Source organism: Acomys minous (assembly GCF_964271855.1).
Source record: "Acomys minous genome assembly, chromosome: 4".
Lineage (NCBI taxonomy): Eukaryota > Metazoa > Chordata > Mammalia > Rodentia > Muridae > Acomys > Acomys minous.
The window spans coordinates 10502922-10527555 of NC_140486.1; the positions used below are offsets into that span (position 1 = coordinate 10502922).

The 24634-nt window shown below is 42.5% G+C and overlaps 1 protein-coding gene and 1 long non-coding RNA gene across 9 annotated transcripts in view; one reads left to right on the plus strand and one right to left on the minus strand.

Annotated features, from left to right (window-relative positions):
* The window catches only part of SLC14A2 (solute carrier family 14 member 2), a 413945-nt gene that overhangs the window by 184670 nt on the left and 204641 nt on the right, over positions 1-24634 (plus strand). The gene's annotated exons all lie outside the window — the stretch shown is intronic.
* LOC311595832 overlaps positions 1-24634 on the minus strand; it is a 116167-nt gene that overhangs the window by 42597 nt on the left and 48936 nt on the right. For 3 of the 7 annotated variants that reach the window (XR_014778585.1, XR_014778586.1, XR_014778587.1), the window contains 6 exons: positions 22421-22544; positions 18702-18766; positions 9635-9751; positions 9096-9175; positions 8799-8953; positions 6057-6565 (listed from right to left, as the gene is read on the minus strand). This is a non-coding gene — a long non-coding RNA (uncharacterized lncRNA). The other 4 variants (XR_014778583.1, XR_014778584.1, XR_014778588.1 and 1 more) reach the window with 3 other exon arrangements.

The following is a 24634-nucleotide window of genomic DNA, read 5'->3' on the forward strand; positions in this document are numbered from 1 at the left end:
TAAACTTTGCCTAACATAAGATATTGAACGCTGGACTGAGAACTTCAGAGAAGTGACAAGATCTCTTCCTAGTGAGGACTTGGCTAGGAGATGAACAATGTTCAACAATTTTGTACCTTTTTTTTCATAGGTAACAATATTTTATCCTGGAATATCAGTGTTCATTCCATAGGCACGTTTATTCATCCAATAATAGCTTTTCATTGCTAGCTTCTTGACCTAATAATGAGTAAATTAGCAGTAAATAGACTTGAAAGAACAATAAACAGGAACAGTGCAGGTTTTCATTTGTAACCTAACTGTAGCCTCTGGAACAGTCAGCTTATCCTTTGCATCCGATTCAGCATGGAGACTGACAGTTGGATCGGGGAGAATGGTCGCGGATCTCCTTTTCTCACCTTTTCCTTCCATAGCTTAGCTTGGAGCTCAGTCCCAAATCCCGTTTCCAGAAAGTTATTTGATTCTAATCAGTGGCCTTGTCCTTGGCCTGAAAACTTTATGTTAGTCATATTGCCATCACCAACAAATGCCTGTGGAAGTCAACTTAAAGGAAGGAAAGGTTACATTGTCTCATGGTTCATGGTTATTTATGGTCCTTTGGCCTCATTGCTTTGGGCCAATGGAAGAGAGGACATGATGGCAAGATGTAGCAAGGTTGCTCACTTTCTAGCAGTCAGAAAGCAGAGTATAGAGGTCATCAGGGGTAAAATATACTCTTCAAAGGCATACCCTCCACTGACCTCCTTCTTCAACTAGGCTCCATTTCCTAAAGTCTCCACCACCAATGTATCTATCCATGGATGAGGATAAAACTCTTACACTCTAACTACCTCCAAAGTATCCAGCTCCTGACACGGATGCATTCAGGACCATGACCCCAACACATGAGCTTTGGAGGAGTGTTGTCACATCCAGACTGTAAGAGATCCCTTTCTCTGTATGTAAGCAGGCATAGCCAAGAATAAGGTAGTAGTCAGATTCTGTAGTGCTTCCTCCACTTCCCTTCTGAGATGCTTGTTGTGGGGGTCTCACCTTCAATGCTCACGAAGCAGGAAGGGAGTGCGAGTATGTTGGGCTGCTCAGGAGGAACTGGTGCAAACTGTCTGAAGGGCTCAGCAGCTCTTCACATCCGCACATGACACTAAGACCAGGGTTGCAAGGCCTTATTTTCAAGAGAAGACATATGTCTGATTTATCACAGTTTTTCCATACATCCTGCTTTTAGAGAATCAGAAAACATTCTCAGACTGTGAGGGGTTTTTGTTGTTTTTCTGAAATACTTTTTTGCCCATCTTAGGGAGGAGACAAAGAGAAATAGAACCTCTGCCCATCTGAAAGCCCAGGGGTAGAGTCAATGTCTAGCATACAAAGACTACTTACCAGCAGTAGCTATCTGATGTCCCCCAGCCCTCCTCAAGAGTCCAAGCACCAAGAGGTTTTGCTAATCAATTTGTTAGGGAGATTCTCCTTTGTTTAGTAGCATGAAACAGAACTATCCCTGCCCCCACCCCTAGAAAGCCTTTTCTTTTGTGAACAGAGCCTCTCTGCTGAGCTAGTTGAGTTGTAGAATGGCTTGGGCAGCTGTGTGGCAATGTGGTAAAAAGGCTGATGAAGATGATTCCGTCACAGTCAGGCTAGAATGAAAACTAGCAGCTTGGGCAGCAGTGCTAACCCAGCGCTCTAAGCTCCCTCCCACTTTATGTCCCCTCAACTGAACTCAGGCAGACAGCAGTCTCTGAATTTTGGAAAACACTTTGCTTAGACCTAAGGAAGAGCAGTCAGAGTGATAAGGTTAAACCATGTGCTTAGCTCATTCTCTAAGCTGTGGTTCTCTTATCTTTCAATAAGACAATGGTAGTTTTCACTTCTTGTGTGTTTTGTAAAAAGCAACTGGGATCACAGAGCAAAATTTATATATTGAAAGGAGTGCGATGGGTTTTTTGTTTTTGTTTTTGTTTTGGTTTTGGTTTTGGTTTTTTTGGCAGAATCTAGAATGCAAGAAGATCATGCACAGGCCTATATGCGAAGAACAGAGGCCTATGCCTGGCACACAGCATGGTATTGATTTCCTTATTACCAATAAGAGTGTGAATATTTTAAAGTATTATTCATATTGATAATTTGCTTCAAATGGGATGAGTTACCCATGGAAAAGTAGAATTATCATTATACATGGAAATGACATTATCCAACTAACAGTGTATGAGTATGGGGCTTCAGCTCTGGCACTCAGCATGTACCTCCGAAAAACCAGTCCCATAACCCACTGTGAGGTGCTCCGTTGGAATGTGGCCTTAGTTTAAAATGAAGCAACAATACATACAGAATTTTCCAGTATTTTTAGAATTCTAAAGTAATGACTGGTGTAAGGGTAAAGGATACCGCTATTGAGTATGCCCAACAATTACAAAGAAATAGAACTCCTTTTTCATCAGTCTCTTTCCTTTCCTTCCTATATATCCATGTGTATAGTGGCACTTGTATCAGAACGTTCTGACATGTTAACAATCCAGTTTTTAGAAGTCTGTCGCAGAAGTACATGTTCTGTATCAATTACTATATGTCGATTTATCAAGGACACCATGGGCCTTCCCACCTACCAGGCACTGTGAAAGGCAGTGAGGATACAACATGTAGAAAACCGAGTCCATACATTTAAGGATCTCCTCATCTCCAAGTCAGGGTTATCTTTACAAGGTCCCAGCCTCCTTTGGTCCTTTCAGAGATCCTGCCGTCCCAACTACCTGTTGCATTAGCTTCCAGCCTCAAGGCTGATCGCATTTGTAGTAACATATTCTTCAAATCATAGGAGTGTGCTTTTTAAAGGAGATGATCTGTCTTAAACAAACATGCCTATCCAAAGACTTTCAAATCTTCTCAAAAAGGCAAACAGAACAATTTTTAATACAAATTGCTGGCCCTGAAATGATCCAGGAAAGCTTCTGTCAAGTGACTCTTGAGTAGGACACTCCTTGGCTGGAGAAGTTTTGAAGAGGCCCTGTTTCTTGCAGGCTGGTGAAGAAATGTATGCTTTGGGACATAATTAAACCTAGGTGTCAGGGGTTGGCTTCCCTGATCATTTTCTCCAGTTGTAGAAAACTGAACACTTCTAGCACTGCCCAAACTAACATGTTGTTTCTACACTCTTCATGATGTGATCATAAAGAGGAATCTGCCCATCAGAGTTCCCTGACTGAGCCATGCCTACCATTAGATGACGTAAGTCAGAGATGAGTCTTAATTCAAACTAGACTCTCATCCTGTTACAGTCCCAGCCATTCTGGGTAGCAGCAGCAGCAGCAGCCAGTGGCTCTCACGTTGCCAAGTGTTAAAGAAATGCCACTTCAAAGAGTTCAACTCTTCCCTCAATTTTTATTTAGAAAACTGATAATGGTTGAAATAAACCACAGGGAGTCAAAGATCCAGGTGGCCAGGGAGCCTAAAGCCAAGATGAGGAAAGCCTTGCTACCTGCTGGTTTAATAGGCTGCCCTTGTTTCTAATGGGGCTTGAGTGGAGCTGAAATCGAGGCAAAGAGACCATATCAGAGCGATCTTCACACTGAACCACCTGACACTGGGTCTGTGGGGGATATTTCATCATTGTCTGTTTGACCTTTGGACCCTTAGACTTACAGCCCATCATTTCTGGGAAGCAGCAACTGAAAAAGCCATTTGTTCCCATCCAATGTACCTGTCCTGATGTGCTGTCAACAGCTGTTTGCATTGCTAACTGGGCCAAGGGAAAACAATTGATGCCGGCAAACTCGGATTTCTAACCACCTCTTTTATTTTTGTCACTCCTGGTGCTAATGATGACCTATATTCTCTACCATAATGATTATCTTAAAAGTCTTTTTGGCTTTGAGGAGCGCATTTGAGTCCTAAGTGCCTGTATTGTGAAAGAATATAATATGGAGAGGTCTATTATCTTAGAATTCATTCGCCTCTTTATTTTTTTTTTCAGGCAGTGCTGTAAATTAAACCGCTTGAGCTGGCTTTGTAGGTTTCTTTTTTCTTTCTTTCTTTCGGGGTTTTTTTTTTTGCATACACAGCAAGGATAACTGCACCTCAGATTTATGAGCATTGTGAATAGGTTGCCATAGCAACCACTCTGGCTGCTCTACACCAAATAACCTTGTCATGTGAGCGTTTATCACAGGAACATCAAGGACTGGATTGCACTGTACGCTCTTTGGCTAAACAGCGGGATTTTTCTGAATAATAATTGGTCATGGCCTTTTATTCCACCAGTCAGAGTTAATCATCCTCGGAATCTGAAATTAACCATAATGCATTCAAGGCGCAGAGTGCAGCCATTCAAAAATTCCTCTTTGGGGGAAGGAAACTTCCCAGTGATCTTTGCTCTTTGTTGTATATGATCATTCAGTTATTGTTATTGACATTGTTGTTGGGAAGACTTAATGAGGGAAAGATGAGGATTTGAGAATGGCACACAGAACTCATTAACGTGATATAAGTAAAGTGAACATTTTAACTAGCCTATTATTTATTAGAAATAAAAGATATTTTTAACTGCCATCAAAACCAGCAGGCTCTTCTCCGCTCAAATTACCCTTATAGAACAGTTGATCATTTGTATCCTTTGGATGGATTTGGTTAATTTATTTTCCATAGATTGTGTTTTAAAACACACCTAGGACTCTCAATGTGTCTGATATATCATCTCAGAAATAAAAATGAGTGGTTCTGACAGATTAGCAAGGAGCTGGTGAGTGCTTGGCCTGCTCAGCATGTGAGTGCATACATGTGTTCATGATACTTCTGTGTGTGTTCACAAGCCCACAGAATGGACCCTAGACAGAAAATGATTGTACCACGTGAACAAAGCTGCCTCTCCATCACAGGCCACTATGGTAGAGCTGGGGGTGAGCAGGATAAAGTTTTGTCAGAATCATACTCATTAGTTGAGATATTTTTTGATCTGGAAAGAATATCCTGTTAAAATATTACTAAGGATGGTGCCGAGCATCAGCCAAGTCATCAAATCCTCATCTGACCTTCTCAATGACTTTCTCCATCTCTTCTCCTTGCGATGTTCTGACCCCAAAGTCTCATTCCTTACATAATGCCTTCCCCTATCATTATTGTTGGTAACAATCACCATGCCCTAAGTGTTACCTATTCAAATATAGTTACATAAGAAAGACGTAGTAACCCCTGACTCTGCAGTGGGGAATATTAGCAATCTGTAAGCAGTATTTCTCAAAGGACTGATTAAAAGAGGGGAGGGCACTTTTAAAACACTCATGGGGTCCTATCTTCTAAGTCGCCACCAACTCCACGTTCCTCCAAAGACTCTATTTTATGAGAAAGACCTAGAGTCAGTTTAATCAAGTAAGGCTAAATTATCAGATTCAGAGGTGAAAATATAACAATGTAGGAAGATTCTAGCTAGATGCGAGTATCCAGGACCGTGGCACCATCCATGTTGTGTCACAATCCAGCTCGTACCTTTTTTTTTTTTCTATTGTAGTTTCCATTTGAAATGCATGTGTGCAGAGGGCAAGCAGGAAACTGGCTTGTAGAAAAGCAAGAACACTGAGCAAGAGTGGAAGCACATTCATTTACTACCCGTTCATTCCACTTGAACTTCCTGTACATGCCAAGAACACTGCCAGGCTCCAGGAGGAAACAGCCATTAAGGAGATTAGCCCGCCTCCTCCTCTGGCCACTCCCTACCTTGGCAGAAAGAGAACATGCCTGCCCTTCTGTGCTGGCATATCTTCATGGGCTTTTAGCAGAACCCCAGGACTGACTCTGAAGTGGGGTTTCTTGAACCAGGGTTCTTCAAAGCACGCCTTGCTGCTGTCAGAATGTGCAAGTGAGGCTTAGAGCAGGCAGTACGTGTGGGATATAGTGGCGTACACCTACAATCCCAGCACGCTGGGAGCTAAAACAGGAAGATCCTGTGTTTGAGGCCAGCATGGGGTTCAAAGCGAGGCCCTATCTCAACAAAACAAAACAAAACAAAACAAAAGTAAGAGTGAATAGAAAGGTAAGCTGCCTCTTTCGGGTGTACATTCACTGTGCCTTACTCTTTTTTTAAATACATTTATTTATTTATTTGGGTTTTGTACCTCTTAGTTTTACTGATATTTTCTAAAAACAAAACAATTTTACATGTACATACATTTTTGTATTCTAATGCATCCTTTATTTCACTGTCTACATTCTTTGTACATGGCATTATGTTAGATAAGGACAAGTGTAAATTAAGTGTTTTGTCTCCCACAGCCCCAGAGCCTTTTCCCTTTCTCACTGCTCTTCCTCAGTGCTAACACTCCAGATTCTATTTCTGGTTATCCAGATCTGTACAACAAAACAGTCCAAAGCGTAATGGATGAAAGTAATGATGATAATATGTCATACGGTGTCTATCGTAAACACAAGAGCAGCTGGACAGGGCTCTGCTGGCTTGGTATCTCTTATGGGATCTTGGTGAGGCTTTTTTCAGGGCTCCTGTCACCTGAGGATTTGACTGGAGCTAGTAGGTACACTCCCAGGGAGGCTCGCCTCCATGGCTGGTAAGGAGGTGCAGTGCCGGCTGTGGATAGAACACACTGTTGAGCAGTGACCTTTCAACATGGTACTGAGTGTCTTCACAGCACTACGGCCGCCTTCCTCCAGTACGAGTTACTGATGGGAGGAAACAGCAGCCTTCTCACCATCGCTTCATAGTGTTCGCTGGTTCCCTGTTTCAGTGAGAGGCGGGAGTATACAACGTGGGGACCCTGGGATGCACTAGACCAGTTTTTCAGCATGTGGGTGCCATGGAATTATCGTGCAGACCATCCCTTTCTGTTTCTGCACAAAAACTAGAAATGTTTTATCTTCATGGTGGTACTCAGTGAAGAATTCCTTTAGTTTCATGGAATGTAGAATGACGGCTGATAATGAACAGTGATGGTCAAATTATTTTAAACACGCATAAAAATGGCAAACTGTTCTTTAATGCAAATTTGTAATTGCATATTTATATGCCAATCTTTTGATGTAAAATCAGTGTCATTTTAAAAATATGGGTCTTTTACACCATCATTTCCCTCAGCCATTTCCAGAAGACATCATTTACATTGTCTACTTTTGGATTCTTTACAGTAAATCAAGAGCCTAAAAATGTACGTTCTGAACTATCTAGCTAAGGAATACATCAAGACTTTTACAGTTTCTAGTTAAGCTGTTGGAGTTGTCACACATATTCAATTCAACATCAGTTCTTTTTTATCAACTTTTCATTTAACGACTCTTTCCAGAGTAATCAACTTAATTTTATAGAAACAGTAGCCCTCTTTGCATTTGTATATTACAGTTTTGCATAATATTTAAATATATTACATAAATTATAACTAAAACCAGCATAAAATGTTTGGGAACAAACAACAATTGATTCTTGAAAAACACAAGTGTGTTTCCTAGAGAGGAGTGGGCTGGCCCCAAATGTTCTTCACAATATCTTAAAGATGATGGACATACTTTGTTAAATGATAATACTATAATACAAAGTGATGGTCAATATTTTTACCTAATTTATATTTCCTTTAAAATGTGAGTTAAGATGATTGCAGTTTGTATTCCATTCCGAAAACAAAAAACAAGAAACCCTCAAGTACCTACACTGGTTGTGCAACTGATCTGACAATGACAAACTACGAATGAAACCACAGTGTCTTCCCAAAAAAAGGAAGGAAGGAAGGAAGGAAGGAAGTGAGGGAGGGAGGGAGGGAGGAAAGAAGGAAGGGAGGGAGAAAGGGGAGGAGAGAGACAGACAGAGGGCAGGGCTTAACAAAGACCTCAGAGAGCGGAAGAGTTGGTTATGTTTGTTCCCCCACTTTTGGATGATGAAGTGAATCACATTCTAACCCAATGCTCAGTTAAAGTGCTCAGGCTGCATTTTTCATGGCAACACCACTCTCACAGGCCAGGTAGATATCCTGTAAGAACACACACAGACGCTGGGTTTGTGTGGGCTGTAAGATGGCTAGTACGATGCGCTTTACACCACAAAAGTGAGAATGAATAGGGAAACAAAAAGATCCGTGAACTAAGAATACATGGAAAAGAAAATGTGCTGCCAGGAAGAGCAAGCCAGGGAGGCTGAGCAGTTTGAGTTCATGACGGGAGCAGAGTGCCATGGCAGGTTTCTGACTAAGGGTGCTTGAGAGCGATCAACGCAGCTACAGAACACTGGGTACACTCAAACGGGAGGAACCTGGAGGCAGGGCAGGTGTACAGGAGTTGTTGTAGTGGTTTGGAATTAAGATGTGGGAGGGTCCTGACAAATGTAGACTCAGTCAATGTCAGGATTTTGCACATATAACAAGACTAGATATAGGAGTTCTCTACTTTCCCCACAAAAAAGGAGAAGGTGAGAGGAGAAAAGGCAAGGTTATGAACAAAGAATGTGAGGTAAAAACTGTAGGGTCCTCGTTCCCTTTTGGGGTCCTGATTCTTTCTTCCCTTGATCTCCATTTAGCTAAAAGATCTGAGAGAATCCAGCCCACTTTTTACTTTGCCATCACTTTTGGTTCCTCGTGGCTTCCTGTTCTCTCGTTTCTGCATTTTCTTTCCTCCCTCTTCTAACTTTTTATTCTTGTCCCATTACTTTTATTAAGAGTGGGAAGTCCTCCATGAGGACTCACACCATCATACCACATGTTGTTTAACTGTCTTTATTACTTCCCCACTTGGAAAAATTGTAAATGATGGGGTTTCCATCTATCCTCGTTCTCCATGTGTCTTGAGGAAAAGATGACAGTTACCAATAGCTCATCACTTACCTTCCACTCAGGCTTACGTTAGATCCCAGCAGCATCCTCATAGGGACCCAGACGTCCCATGATCCCATAATGTTTTATGAACAGTTTTATAGTCCAGACGTTGCGTTATCATGTCCTTCCTAAGGGTGGTTATGTGGCTTGTCAGGAAACAGAAGCTGAAAGACAGGATAATTTGTGACAACTTGTCAGTTGGTTTATGCCCTTGCCCTAGTGATAACGCTTTGCTCAGGGGGGTGTCTGTGTGGAATGCCTCTGAGGTAGGGCACGGTGAGCATTAATGTTTTTAAATTCTCTTACCCTAATGACAGGAGGTGAGCATTCTAGTTGGACAATTCCTTCATGAACATGTAAGTTACTGGATGCCTTTAGTGAAGAGACTGAAGCCAAGAAATGCGATGTAAGCAAATGGGATACATGTGCAAATATCATCTCATTGCTGGAAACCAATCAAAAATTCTTCTCTAATGTGTGTGTGTGTGTGTGTGTGTGTGTGTGTGTGTGTGTGTGTTTGTATCACAAATATGGCAACCAGCATATCAAATATCCTAAACAGAGACAAAAATACCCACAGGAGAAAATAAATTGGCAGAAGTGATTGGCATGCCTTCCTCTCATCACCTGTGCTGGGGTCCAGGTGCCCTGCTTTTCACTGACCTCTCCAGGCCACATCATTTCACTCAAAGCTTATTGATGAGTCCACTAGCATTTCCCCCCCACACACACTTCCCGCCCTCCATTCTTCATTCATCTCTGTTTTTGTTTTCTATAAGAGAAAACTAGCTGGAGCTGAAAGAAAACCACTTTGCCCATTGACTCTTAAGACATGCTAATCACACCTCAGGACAGCCTTCTTCTGAAAGATCCGCTGAGATGGGTACGAAGAGGGAAGACCAACATTTCACATAACAAAGCCAATTATGAGTCCTATCTGAAGTCACAGAAGGTGGGGTTTCCTGTAATAAAATGGGATTGAAAAGTACAACTTTTAAAAGGCCTAATGTAAAGCATGTTTTAAAAAAGAAAAGAAAAGAAAACAGACCTCTGAACTTGGACATGGAATCTGATTCTTACTTTGCTACCAGATTGGCCTTGTAGGCCTCCATACTCTGATATGGAAGGGAGCTGGTTTTGTGAGCTCAGAGACCATATTCAGCCCTAACATTCTGAGGTCCTATGGAGATTTTTGCATTTAAGGGACTGTGCGCAGTGACTGCAGGAAACATGGGAGCGAGAGCAATGTTTAGGAGAAGTTAATGGGAAACACACGGTGCAGATGATTAGAAGCAGGAAGGGAGGGAGCGGGGTCAGGCCCAGGGGCCGCCTCTGCAGCCCTCGCTTCTCCAGGGATTAACTTTCCAAAACCCACAACTGAGCGCAGGCACAGAACGCTGGACACCCATAACTTACATTTTCATTGCTCTTCGGAGAGGAGCAATTTATAATCATCTCTGTTGACTTTCAAATGCTCCCCTGAAATAAACAGATTCCGCTGTTGTGTTTACAAATGAGGTAACTGACGTCCTGGGGAGCTAAGAGACTTCCTGAGATTTATTGCTTTTGAGCTGAGTTGGACAAGACCCAAAGTTTACTAGGTTCTAGTCAAAGGTCTATTTCAACCCAGTTTGCCATAGCAACCACTTGTATTTCTAGGGAGCTTTGAATTTTTTTTAACGTGTTCAGAGACCACTACTAGGTTTTATCTGGTAGTATCCCTGTCAATTGAGAATGCTAAGGACTAGTTAGTCTATCATAAGGAAACTGAGGCCTGGGGGAACTAAGCAATTTCCCCTGAGTTTCCTTTAAAATCAGCAACTCTCGCTGAGTACTCATAACACCCAAGAATATACGATACCCAATGGCAAAGTCAAATTTTATCTCAGAATGTCTTAACATGTATCCAGTTTCTTTTAATAACTGGATACAAGATAAGATATCACAAGAGCAGAGGTTGCTGACTCTGATATTGTCTGTCAAACATCTGCCCTGAGAGAGAATATGGCTGTTCAATTGAGATTCTATCTCCCCCTAAAGACACAAGAAACACACTTACTGAAAATACTATAAGCATCTTGTACCATGTCAGCTCCTGGAGTTTGATCCCTCTGCCAAGACTCGAGGACACTACTAAGTTGTTGTGTTTTCTGGTTTGCAGACATTGCTTTAACCTTCTATAGCTCATCCAAGCAATGCTGGGTCTCTTCTCTTTTAGTCTTTTTTTGTAAGTGACTAGATAGGTCTTGTGTATTAAAGGAAGAGGTAAATTCCATTTGTCTGAAAACTTGTGCTAGTTCTCACCACAGAAATGTCTTTCTTGTGTCAGTCAGGTAAAAACAATGGACAATGAAATGAATGGCATGCCCTTAGTATGGGTAAATTACTCTTATCTAAATGCCCTAGGCTGTGTTTTATTTACTTTAAGTATTTTTTTCAAATTATAATATAATCACATCATTCCCCCTCCCTTTCCTTCCTCCAGCCCCCACCCTCCATACCCTTCCTTGCTCTCTTTCAAAATCATGGCCTCTTTTTTACATTAATTGTTGTTGTTTTTATACCATTAGCTATTCAAGATTTAAAAGAAATATTGAGCTTCACCTCCTCCCCTGGTAAATGCATACAGTGAACACCATTCTAGGTCTTAGAAGACAGGAGGTTGAAGATTGCATTGAGGGTTTTATGTCATAAATGCAGAGTGATTCGGGATGAACAGGTCCACTGAATTCTCAAAATGTCTTTGTAAGATTATTCTGTGGAATTTTTGTTGTTATGCAAGGACCAGAATACAACCATGTAACCATCTCATTCTACTCAAACACTACTCCTTTATAGATAGATGATAGGTGATATGACTGATGATAGATAAATAATAGATAGAAAAATAGATAGATAGAGAGATAGATAGATAGGCAGACAGACAGACAGACAGAGAGCCCTTGTAAAAACTCGGCATTTTCTAAGGAGGCAGAACACTGTGCCAGGTCGCTGGTTCGGCCCCAAGGAACTGACATTGTTATTCATGTATGTGAGAGAAAGTACCTTCTTTGTAAATTTGGGACCACCCATCACAGCAGCAGAAAATCCAGTCTTCTGTTACACATCCTTGGGGAATGACTGCATCACAACTGTCTCTGTTACTTAAGGTGCCAAATACATTCATCTTTTTCTTCAACTCAGAGCTGGTGAGGTATTTGCATTGGCAGAGCTTAGGCAGTGGGTCATTTTTCGAAGGTAATAGTGGCCAAGTCATTGCAGCATACTTGCTGAGAGTAGAAATAGTAAGAAACCAGACACCCTCCCTCTTTCACTGGATGAATGTGAGAGTGACTCTTTCATTTGTCTCATCCAACCCCTGATCTGACATTCACTTAATCTTTTCTTCATGGGCAAGTCTGTTGCCTTCTCTTGCTAGTGCTTTTGGGGAGGAAAAGGCATGGGAACCCAGAGACCTGGTTCTCACCTTGGCTCTGTGCCCATCCCACCCCACCTCCATTCCTGTCACGGACCACACCACTTGCACACCTGCCTATCACTTACTGCCAGACAGTGGGTTCAGCTGGTGGCGGTTTCCTTTAAGACCACCCTGAAGCAGCCACCAACACTCATGCTTTCGGGTGGAAATTATTAGCAACGAAGGGACTGATGTCCATGGTACCTGATGTGAAGGCAGAAAAGTGCCAAAGTCCTACCTGGAAGGTCTGTATACCTAGTGCAATCTCATCACATCCACGGATTTGTATGTAACCAGAATAGACCCTTAAGTCTCTGCATTTTATAACCCTGAGTTGAAAATAGTGACTCTAAGAACTCTTACTCAGTTTCTTCCACGACTCCTGTGAGAATTATGTAGGATTAGAAATACGACCATATTTTAGAGGCCAATGATGTAGAGAAGCATGTTGTCATCAGAACCTCACTGGGCATCTTGCCAAAAAGACAGAACAGACCCAAGACATGGTACTTGGTTCCAGTTTGACCACCATCTCTATGATCTCATATAAGCCACAGGTCTTACAGTGCCCTCCTCTGTCACATGGGCGTGAAAATAGCCTTCCTACCTTCCCTGCAGAGTGCTACGAAGATATAAGACAGTATGCATGGAAAAACATTAACAAGTGTATAACAAAAGAGATCACAATTTTAGCAAGTCTATCTGGACTGAAAACCATTGGTTCCTTGTAAGAAAATCATCCTCCAAACAGGAAGTCCCAAGAGGAGAGCCCAGACACAAATTACCTAGCCTCTGCATCTGCATTACTCTGGAAGTTGTGTTGTTCAAAACTTGAAGCTCTGGCTTGGGAATTGAGGGTAGAAGCTAGGTATTTATAGGGGGGGAAAACCTCACAGCACAGTGAGTCCCTGGGGATGGCATATATTTTAGCAGTATTATATCCAACACAAATAAAACATCTTTCAAGGGCATAGTGTCACTCTTCCGATTGTTGTATAGAAGGGGTCCATGTTTAAGAAACTGTAAAATGGCTACCACCAGCCATAACTTTAAAATAAAAAATGTGAATGAAAGATGTACACAATATGGGAAGTGTGAAGGAGAGATGGCGCTGGGGGGAACATAAAGCAATAGCTACACTAACAGCAAGCACTGCGGATGCTCCAGAGAGGGGAGATCCTGAACGGTGGGGCTTATCAAAGCCCCCAGCACATCCTCCCTCCTGCTGGGGTCCTGAAACACAAGTAGCAATTGGAAAGGCAGAAAGTGGGGAGCTGTGCCGTGATGGTGCAGTAGGTCTGGATTGGGAGGTAAGTGGAAAGGGAGAGCATTTTTAATGACAAAATGAACCAGATCCTGAGAGTGCACTCAGAAATGATGCCTCCCGGTCCCAGGACTGACAGGGAGACTGGACGTGGACTCCTACCCACTAAGCAGGAGGCTATCTGAGATTAATACCAGCTGGCAAAAGACAAAAAAAAAATCTGTTTTCTCCAGTGGAGTCTCACTGGGTATGTTAACCACACATCAGGGCAGGCTCCAGGCCCAGAAGTAGTTGGGCAACACAAAATAAACCCAATGGTAGTTTTGTAGAGTTCTTGTCTCGTTTACTTTGTTTGGGCATTTTTTTTGTCTTATTGGTCTTTTGCTTGCTTTGATTTCTGTTTTTGAGGGTTTCAGATGTGTGCATGCTTGCACACATGTGTATATGTGTTTCTTGGGGAGGGAGTTGTTTTGGTTTGTCTTTAAATAGAGAAAACATAACATAGGATGAGTAGGAGGATCTAGGGAGAATTTGGGGGAAGGGAAAACATGATCAAAATATGCAGTATAAAATGTTTTTCAATTAAAAAAAAAGAAGAGACCCCTTTCCATATGCCACCCTACGTCAAAAAGAGAAAGCTAAATAGAACTTATTTGGGTTCAGTTTAATAAATGCAGGATACATAGAAAGCCACTTCAGCAACTCTGGATAAGCAAAGAGTAGTTTTTAATGAACATCCATCCTTTGCTCTATATCCCTGGAAAAAACTGGGAATCCCTGCTCCCATGGGAATAAAGCCCATACGTACTTTCAACACTTCCTGAAAGCCACTCCTCCCGAGTGCCTATGTACACAGGAGGACCAAGAAGCCAACTGTATGCTACTAAAGGCAAAGTTCACAATGGTCAAATCCGTTAATGAAAGGATAAGATGGAGAGAAAGAAAGTCAAAGTATTGATGCTGAGTTTTGTGATTGTTGTCTTCAAGAGCCATTCACAGCACAGCCCTAATGAAAACTATAAAGCAACATGTGCTACATGTCCTAATTTTTATATAAAGGAAAATACTTCCTGCACCAACAGATTCTGTTGCATGCTTGAAGACTGAGTCCATCAAAGCAAGAGTGTGGAATGCACACACTCCTAGAGAAAGACCCAGGACTGTGGCTGATGGAGGTGAGGCAGAGACTCGGCCTGTGCAAGACCACTGGAGAGGTGGGCACTCTCTGAGAGGAAGTAGGCTTGCTAGCTGGGCTTGAAGCATCCCCTTGTGGTTCCAGAGTTCCACTGAGAAGACCCAAAGAGGGGAAGGAAGCCTGTCCACCCATCACTCAATCCCTCCTGGTCAGGGCTGTATGGTCAAGGTTCACAGTTGGCAGCTGCTGAGGCTCCACTGAGAGGCAGACAGGATGCTCTGTCTCAACGTTCTTTGAATAGAATTAACCAGTATTTTAAAAATTCTTATTACACTTATTTATCTCTGTCTTGTATGTGTACTTGTGTGACACAGAGCACATGTGGCAGTCAGAGGACAACATGCAGGAGTCAGGTCTCAGCTGCCACCATGTGGATCCTAGAGGTCATCAAACTCAGGTCTTCAGGCTTGGGAGCAAGGAACTGTACCTGTGGCACCAGCTTTCTGTCCCATAATCATGTTTTATTTTTAAATACATATCATTGACACAAATAGGGTCTACCCTTTGACTATGGTCCTAAAGGAAAGAACACAGGGGTGCTTGTATTTGATTCTCCAAGCCAAGCTAACACCAAGGCACCTAGGATCTCACTCTGATGCCTGTGGATCACTGATTTTGGATCACAGCAACTGGAGACAATGCCATTGTATCTGAGTCCAGTAAGGAGCTGTGCTGGAGAAACATAGGGAACCTTCAGCTAAATGGATCAGAGGCGCTGACTTAAAGAGAAGCAAGTTGCTTCAGCTCACTTATATTTTCAAGCTTTAAGGAACCTTGATGATCTGGCTCACTTCCCTGCCTGGGTGTTCCCCATCCAGGTGTTACCTTCAGCCTCTCTTCTCAGGACACTTGCACGTTAAGCAACCTATGTTTAGGGTGAACTTTCTCTGAAACTCTGTGTCTCTCCAAATATTCGATCACTAAAACATCGTTGTAGCTTTGGAACATCCTAGGGCCTTTTAGTATAAACACAGCTCAAGTATTGTTTTTTTAAGATGAGGCCGGTCAAATTTGAAAGTTAGGAAAAAAACCTTCCCTCAAATGACGTGCATGGCTAGTAACAGAGCTTGAACAAAAGGCAAGCTTTCAAATTACCAGCCCAGTCTTCTTTCTATGGGTTCACTTTAGTAACTGTATGGGTCGGATGTACAATATGAGGGGTTCAAGAAGTTCACAAGGCTTGGTCTCCATGAAGTTGACTACAGTTCAGGTGGAATGAGCAGAGAACACAGAGGAGAGGGAGAGGACCATGGTGACTACTCAAGTGGGACTCATTAGTGATCCCGGAGCATGGAAAGATGGCTGCGAGCTGCCAAATCCAGACTGGCCTCCTCTGTGAGTGGGGACCACAATAACAGGAGGACAGAAGGAAGAGAAGCTCCAGGAAGCAGGTGGGAATAGGGCAAAATCCAGACCCAGGAGCTAACAGAGGTTCAGGCCTTCCGGGAGAAGGAGGGAGTCAGCTGCCTGCCCACAGTGAGCCCGTGGAGCTAAAAGGTGGAAGACGCCCAGGGAGACCATTTAGCCCTTGTCCAGTATGAGCCTGTGTCTACTGACACTTAGCTGGTGTGAAGACCCCTTTGGAAGGAGGAAAGGGGAAGAAGTGATCACGGAGGGAACGCAGAACCAGACCTGACATGAGAAATATTTAGAGAACGGTACAGAAGCAAAGCGTGTAGGAAATCTGACACAATTTAGCTAGATCATTTGTAAGCAATCATAGAACATTTTCTTTTATTGGTAATTGGACTAAGTTTGTGCTGATTCAGTGGAAGGACTATCTCTCTATACTGTGTTCCTTTGTGCTGAAATTTGATAGTAACCATCAGAATCTTCCCAGGGGAAGTCAGTATATCTTGAAAGAGTCCAATTCCCAACAACCACATGATAGCTCACGACCATCTAGAATGTGATCTGATGCCCTCTTCTGGCCTGCATGTGTACATGCAAACAGGGCACTGTACACATAAAAAATAAATCTAAAAAAAATTAAAAGAATATTATATAAAGAAAACTATAACATATGTTTAGCAGGAGATTGAGTATGGAGTGTGTGTGTATGTGTGTGTGTGTGTGTGTGTGTGTGTGTGTGTGTGTGATCTGATTAATAAACGAACCCTCACTTCTTACTAACTACTTTCATGACCATAGATGAGTAAGCCTTTCTATACCTTACTTTAGTTTCTTCACACTGGACTAAAGATAGTAGGACTTACCCTGCTTAATTATGAAAAGAAGTAAATAAATAAAAACATCTCACAAGGTGTCTAGCATAAAGTTTGCACCCAATAATGTTAGTCTTTTTTTCTATTGATAATCACCTATCAAAAGTGGAACTTTGGAAGAAACTTAGCCTGAAAAGACAACATGGTTGGAAACTGTCTTATTGCGATTATTGACAAGAACAAAGTTCTTCAAATTGCAAAAGTGCAATAGTGTGGATGCTATGTGCTGTAGGCAGAGAATTTTAAATGCTGCACAAAACAATGTGTATAGTCCAGAACTGATGGCCCTCTGTTGTCATCCACCACTCAGTATCAAGAAGTGTGCTTTACAAGCATCCAAGGTAATCACTGTGAGAGAATCAATCCATCTTCTAAAGCAAAGGTGGTGGAAAGTGTCATGTTGGAGAAAGAAAGAAACAAATGGTCTGACTGGAACCTGTGGCCCTTTGGAGGGTCCTTGCCTTCCAACAGTCACTTCCTTGAAGTGGCCTGACAATAGATAACAATACGATGCCACCGACCACTGAGCACACACGACCCTGATTTATGCAGTCAAATAAGAAGTGCAAAGCTTCCCTGTCAGCACCATCCACTCAGCAAGACAATGCCCCTTTTGAATATTTGTTCTTCCTTGCTATTTGTTTTTATTCTAAGCAGCCATTAACCTCCTACTAGTCTCCATTTTTTATAATAAAAATAGCCGTGTTAGGAAGGATAACAACACTCTCAATGTGGCATTCCCTGCACAGTGTTCTGCATGGCAATGAAGGGACAGAAAGGACAAGACACTCCTGTGCAAAACAATAAGGCCACAGGGGCAGCGGGCAACAGGTAACTGTTTGGGTGAAGCTTTGAGTATAGCTTTTGAAATTCTGTCATTATGAAACTATCCTTCTAAGTCCATAGCTAGAAGGGAAAAGGTAATTAACAAGTATTATGAAATACTCAGTCCCTAATCTGACTCCTGACTATAGTACACAAAGCCCTGCAAGCCAGGGAGTTCACAGGGGCACATCCTAACCCAGCGGGTCAGGACATCATCCCTCAGAGAGAACAGCCCTTGTGACCTAGAGGAAGCCATGCCCTAGAGAGTCCCAACACTGTCTTCTCTGCCATACCCTGCCTTCCAGCCCTGAAGTTTCATCCTGAATGTAAAAAGCTGAGCGGCGGAGGTTAGAGGTGAACAGCAGAACTGTACAGAGGGATGAAATCACACCACACAACAGATCCACTTAAGAGGTTTAATAGGGAGATACAGGAACTGTCTCTAGAGACATATGTGGAGAGAGAGAGAGAGAGAGAGAGAGAGAGAGAGAGAGAGAGAGAGAGAGAGAGAGGGTAGAGAAGAGGTAAAAAGTGATAGAAAGCCACGTGGAGGGTCTGTTTTTTTATATGGCCCTGGGCAGGGCCATGCCCCGCTGGCGGGTAAGCAGTGACATCCCAGGTAGGCGGACTGTCGCAGAATCCTAACAGTTAGAATGTGGGGATCACTGTACATCTGAACTCTTGTCCAGGAGGATGGATTTTATGAGAGTCCAAAGCTCTCGTGTTAGCAGCGGACTTGCTAGCCAGTCCCTCTGCTTTCCCGGCCGGTCTTGCCCTTCCCCATCCGCCCCTACACTCCGAGGCAGGCTCTATCAGCTCAGCTCATCCCGATTCTCTCAAACTGTCAGCTGCCATGAGTCATATTCTTCTTAAGATGCCTCAAACAGACAAAGTGCTGGCCCCCATATTTAGTCACAAAGGGTAGCAGATGAGAACCTTCACTCACCCACACCTCAGTTCCCATGTGTGCAGCCTTTGCTGTGGTGCCATGAAGTTCATGTGAAAACATGCCTACAAAGAGATTAAGGGGGTGACTGTAAAGCAGAGCAGATAACAGGCGATTTGTGTATCAATATGCTCACACCACCAATGCTGTTGCCATACAGAAGTATTTGCTTTTCCTTGAATATGATCTCAACTTGCCTACATCCGCAGTTTTATCTCCCCGTTTTCTTATCTTCTTTTTCTATGAGGAATATCAAATCCTTTGTCCTTTTTAAGAACTGTCTTAAAGATGTTCAACCTTCTCTAACTCTCTGGACAAGTTTGCACGCTATCTCTAGCTCGGGGACTCAGGGCTCCTTTCTCTACGTGCATACTGTTTTCAAAACACTCATACCTGTTACAGAATTCAAAAGACTCTATAAGGCAGGGAATATGCAGGCCTTAGACACTCATATAAAAACAATTTATGATTTTTTTGTCGCATTATCTTAAAGTCTCCTAAACTGCATTTAGAGCTTCAAAGGGAGTTAACAGGATTCAAAACAAAAGTGGTGTGGATGCGGTTAAAATTCACAAGGCATGTAACCCCCTAAATAACAACAAGACCAAGGAGATATATATATCTTGGCATTGAGGGATGGCCTCTCAGATTCATGTGCTCGTTCCTCCATTTGATTAACTTCATTTCATACTTATTGTAATACACAATTATTTTAAAATGAGAATGGCAATGTTCAGGGGGCATCAAGGATGACTATAATTTAGAGAAGGAAAGAAAAGATGGTTGCTCTTCCTATAAGACAGGGAAAATAAATACCAGGGGGAGACGAGGATCAGTTTAGCTGATTTCTCAGCCTTAAGTTCATCCTATGATCACAAACTTTACTCATGGCCTCTACACCTTCCCCAGCCTTGAGGTAGTCTTTTGCTAACACAACGTTCGCCTTGGCTCTTTGAGACCTTCTTCTTATGATTGGGGTACCACTTCTTACAGTTGGGGTACCACTTCCTCAACCACATTTCTTCCATATCTGAATCAACTGTGAGCCCCATAACCAGAACATTCCCTCTTGACTTTGTAAACCATCTCCTATGACTGTCGTTCCGAAGCACGACCCTCAAGGGCAGACATAGTACCTTCCCTTCCTGCACTTGACCCCACATAGAGAGTCCTAAGGAAGTATTTATTCCCAGACTGATGAGGCGAGAGTCTCTCACATCAGCAGAGGGAATTCCCCATGCTTTAGAGAGAACTTTCAGTCTGTCAACGCAGATGTCAACAGAAACAAACAAACAAACAAACAAAAAACCGAAAAAATGAAAGAGAAAAACACTGTTAACATGCCAAGGAAAAAGTTCCAAGACCAATTTTATACCACATGAATTCTGAAAGGCTGGCAGTTTAACTTAACTGGCAATTTGAAGAGGTTTGTTATTGGCAATATTTCATACAATCTTAAACTATGTTGGTCCATTCAACTGTTTTGCACATGTAGATAGGACTAGAAGAAACCTGGGACTTATTGGATAGCACCAACTGCAAGAAAAATCCAAGATGCATGGAGGTCCTTGGAAGCACTGCCTTAACAGGCTTACTAACCAGCAGCCCGAGAGGCAATCTATTTTATTAAGAGATTGAAAAATAGTTTTTAAAAAACCAGCATGTGACGATTCCAATCAGAAGTAGATGGGAACTTTTTAAACTGCAATTGGTTTCTAAAGAATGGGCAAGATAAGAATTGATAGAGGTGAATAGCTATCAAAGCGTGGGGTGGAAAAAAAAGAAGCAAATTGCCACCTACTTGAAGTGAATAGCTCTTGTAATGTAATGGGTTTTAAACTTTAGAATCATTTGGTGCTATGACATACATAACAGTGGAAGTCAGGACTGAGAGTGTTTATTGGTTTTCCCCCCACTGGAAGATTGCCTGTTTGGTGTTTGAATAATAATCTCCATATAAAAATATGGTAATGTAATTATGCTAACTAGTATTTTCTATAATTCAAGACTCTGTTTATAATAATATATCATATTTTACAGTCAGATAGGAATCCATTTGTCCCCTCCACCTGGGCCGTAGAAAAACGAAAGAAGCTTTAATCGACAGTTTTCTATAATCTGGTTCTCTTTGGATTTAGAATTTTCTAGAAGGTAACACAATAAATCTTACCCAAAATGTATTCATTTACCACATGCGGCCACATGCAGGTGAAGCTGATTCTTCACAATTTTCACAATTTTGCTGGCGAGTTTGCTTTAACGAAACTCACAGATGAAAAAATACACTAGAGTGAGGACATTAGATAAAACTTAATGGCAAAAGAACGAGGTGGGAGTGTTTAAAAGCTTTGGAGAAAACAAATAGATCAGTTACATACATTTATACCCAGGGTATTGTTGATTTTATATGTGAAAAACAAGTACAAGCCTGCTAATGTTCTAATATAGTATATGTCAAAAAGGCAACTTAAGTCATGGGTGACCTACAGTCGACTGAGCTCCCCTTTAGAGTAGAAGCTTATAGAAACAATTTTGGCACAATGAATCTGTTTCTACTTCAGTGTAAAGAACAAAGGGATGGCGGTGCTCCTGGCATCGTCCACCTCAAGTATTGCCCTTGGACTGGGACACGACCCCAGAACTGATCGGCAGAGTCACAACAGCCCGTAAAGGGGTGCCTAGTTTCTTGTTCCAGTGTTCTGCAACACCCGTCTTATGGATTGTAACCATGATTATTAAAACGGAGGTACAACAGCCACATTCGGAGTAAAGAAGTAAACACGTTGAGAGTTTTGTTGGAAATCAAACTGGATTCTGTGGCCAAATTTAACCTTAGCATCATGAGGTTAAAACAATGTATGCTGCCGGGCATAGTGGCGCACTCGGGAGGCAGAGGCAGGTGGATCTCTGTGAGTTCGAGGCCAGCCTGGTTTACAAAGTGAGTCTAGGCCAGACAGATAAACCCTGTCTCCAAAAAACCAAAGACAAAAAAAAATTAAAAATAAAAATAAATTAAAAAGTAATGTATGCTTTGTTCTCAAATTTTTAAAAGCTCAAAAATAAATATTTGTCTTATTAGACAGAGATATGGATAAATATAAATCCTCATACTGGGTTTACTAAACGTTTCTAGTCAGAGTGCGTGACAGGCAAGATATGGCTTCAATAGTTGCTCAGAGCTCCCCAGAGGGGCTTCCAGAGACCCAAGGCAGCCTGAGTAGTAACACCGTGCTCAGAGGGACAAAGACTATTTATTGCCCTCACCGAACATAACACACGTGAAGTTCTGTATTAAGCTGGGGATGGGGAGGAAATATGTTTTAATTTTTAAAAGTTGATAAGCTGGAGTGAAATGTCCCAGAAGGTGAATGGCTGAAAGAAACAAAGCTGTTCATACTGACAAAAAGCAGTCTGTTTTCAAAGACAATTTGGCATCAGGCAAATGAGAAAATAGGCTTATTTGGGGCGAATCTAGAAATATCTTTAGTTCCAGCCACACTGTGATCTGTAGGCCACCTTCTTCGTCCTCTGATGTCCCCCTCCCTCCTCCACCAAGCCCTGAGACTCTCTTAGAAATGGCAATATACCCTGTGCATGGATCAACAACCGCCCCCAAATAGACAACACGCTTCCAGACAGTCCCTGCTCTCCTACACCAATGTGGCTCACTCTCCCAACCATGTTTTCCTTCTTCCCATGGGAGCCTCTAAAATAATTACCTGGCCAAGAGAAGCGTGGTGAGGTTTACTCTCGCAGCCCCTGGTTATCTTTCTATTTTTGTTCTATCGCAGTGACAGGTGATTTGAGGCGATGATAAATCCATGCATTTAAAGTCTTGATTGCCTGAATAAATAGATTGGATGGCTTCAGTAATTGGGTAATTAAAGTAAAATGGAGGTGCCAGTGGGGCCAGAAACTGAAGATATGTGGTTGGCTATTTCATCTTGGAAGAACCAAGCCCAGTCCTACAGTAGGAGCAAAAGTACATGTTCACAGAAGAGGGCAGAGGGCATGAGGGACGTGATTTCATAGAACTGAGAAGCAAAGGGAAAGAAAAGAAACACTTCCATTTCGTTGTCTCCCAAAAGCTAAGAATTCCAAGGTGGGCTAGGGAGGAGACCAGCGGGACTGATCCTTTTCTAAAGAAATGCTTTTTACTGAGCCAGCCTTCTATTCAATTCACACACACACACACACACACACACACACACACACACACACATACACACACACACATGTGCTCACATACATGCTCACACACACGCTCACACACATGCTCACACTCACTCACTCACAAACATGCTCACACACACTCACACACATGCTCACACACACACTCACACACACAAACACACACACACACTCACATCTGCTCCCCCTGTCAATTTTTCTGTTGTTCATATTGCTCACCAATCACAAGCCCTGAAGATTGTAATGAGATTTCCAGGTCTCTAAAAAGTCATTCTAGAGGGACAAAGACCCTGCTGTGATCTCTAGAACTTAGGGGAGCAATGCAGAATAAGACTAGGGTGCAAGCACATCTGTGTCTTTGGATCATAAAAAACCCACCTCATGGCACCCTAGGCTCGACACTAAAGCTGAGCCACTCTCTCTTTCTCCTGTCCCTTTTCAGACAAGATATTTTTGTGAAATTGTTTTTATTAAGAATATATGGATAAGTCCACATAAAATTGTCTTGGAATCTTCAACAAAGCCTCCATTCAGAACACAATCATGGAAAGAGCCAAAAGTCCCCGATTAGATACTCCTAAGCACCCTTTATCATAAAATTATTTTCTGCCTTTTTTTCTATAATGACCATTTTGCTTTCCAACTTCTGTCCTTTTAGTTTATATATTTTCTTTTTAAATTAAACAGTTTACTCAGATTATTATCTGAATAATTGTTATCGCAATTTTTTATCCCCTCACTTGTATCTTCCCGTTCCTCCTCCCTCTGTCTTTCACCCTATTCCCCACCCCTAGGCCTGTGACAGAAGGGAACCTCTTCCCCCCCCCCCCCATATGATCACAGCCTATCAGGTCTTATCCTGGTAGCCTGCTTACCCTTCCTTTGGGACTCCAGATGAGAGAGGTATAGGAGAATGGGGAAATGGAAGGACCCTGGAACCCTACAAGAAGACCATCAAGGCTGGCAGATCTGGACCCAGGGGAATCTGCTCAAACTGCTGTACCATCCAAGGACTGTGCACGCAGTAAACCTAGACCCCCTATTAAGATCTAGCCAATGGACAGCACATTCTCCACAGTTGTGTGGAGAGCGAGGACTGACTCTGACATGAACTATGGTGCCCCCTATTTGACCACTTCCCTTCCCTTTGGTGGGGAGGCCAGACAAGATCTTTTCAAGCACCAGGTGTGCCAGCCATGACGGGAGCCCTCAGGGTGGGGTTCTCACCCCAGTCAAGCCTCTTATCTTGAGCATGTCTACCTCATGCCCCGCCCCCATCCCTTACCACCTGTGGCATGTGGCTCTTGTCTTGTGACCTCTATGTCAGATTCACTGGAGGGTAGTAAGCGTCTGCCACACAAAGGGAACCTGGCCACCAGCTCCCAATATGAGTAGCAATCTAGGAAGCTGCTCTCATCACATGGATGCTCACTGTACCAAACACTTTGCTGAGCACTTCATTAACATCTTTGTTCTCAGGGTCACCCATTATTTCCCGTTTTATTGATGAGTAAATTAAGCCTTGAAGAAGATGCTAAACTCTGTGGTAGATAGCGTCTCCCAGGAGGTGGATTAGCACACTCAGATCAAAGCATATGCTTGGTGTATAGATGATGCTCTCTTGCCCTCTAAGGGGCTAGGAAACTTGACTTATAAACACCCTCACTTCTCTAGCTTTTTTCTGTTGTCATATAGACAAGAAAACATTAATGGGACGCTGACTGTGCTAGGAGCAGAAACCA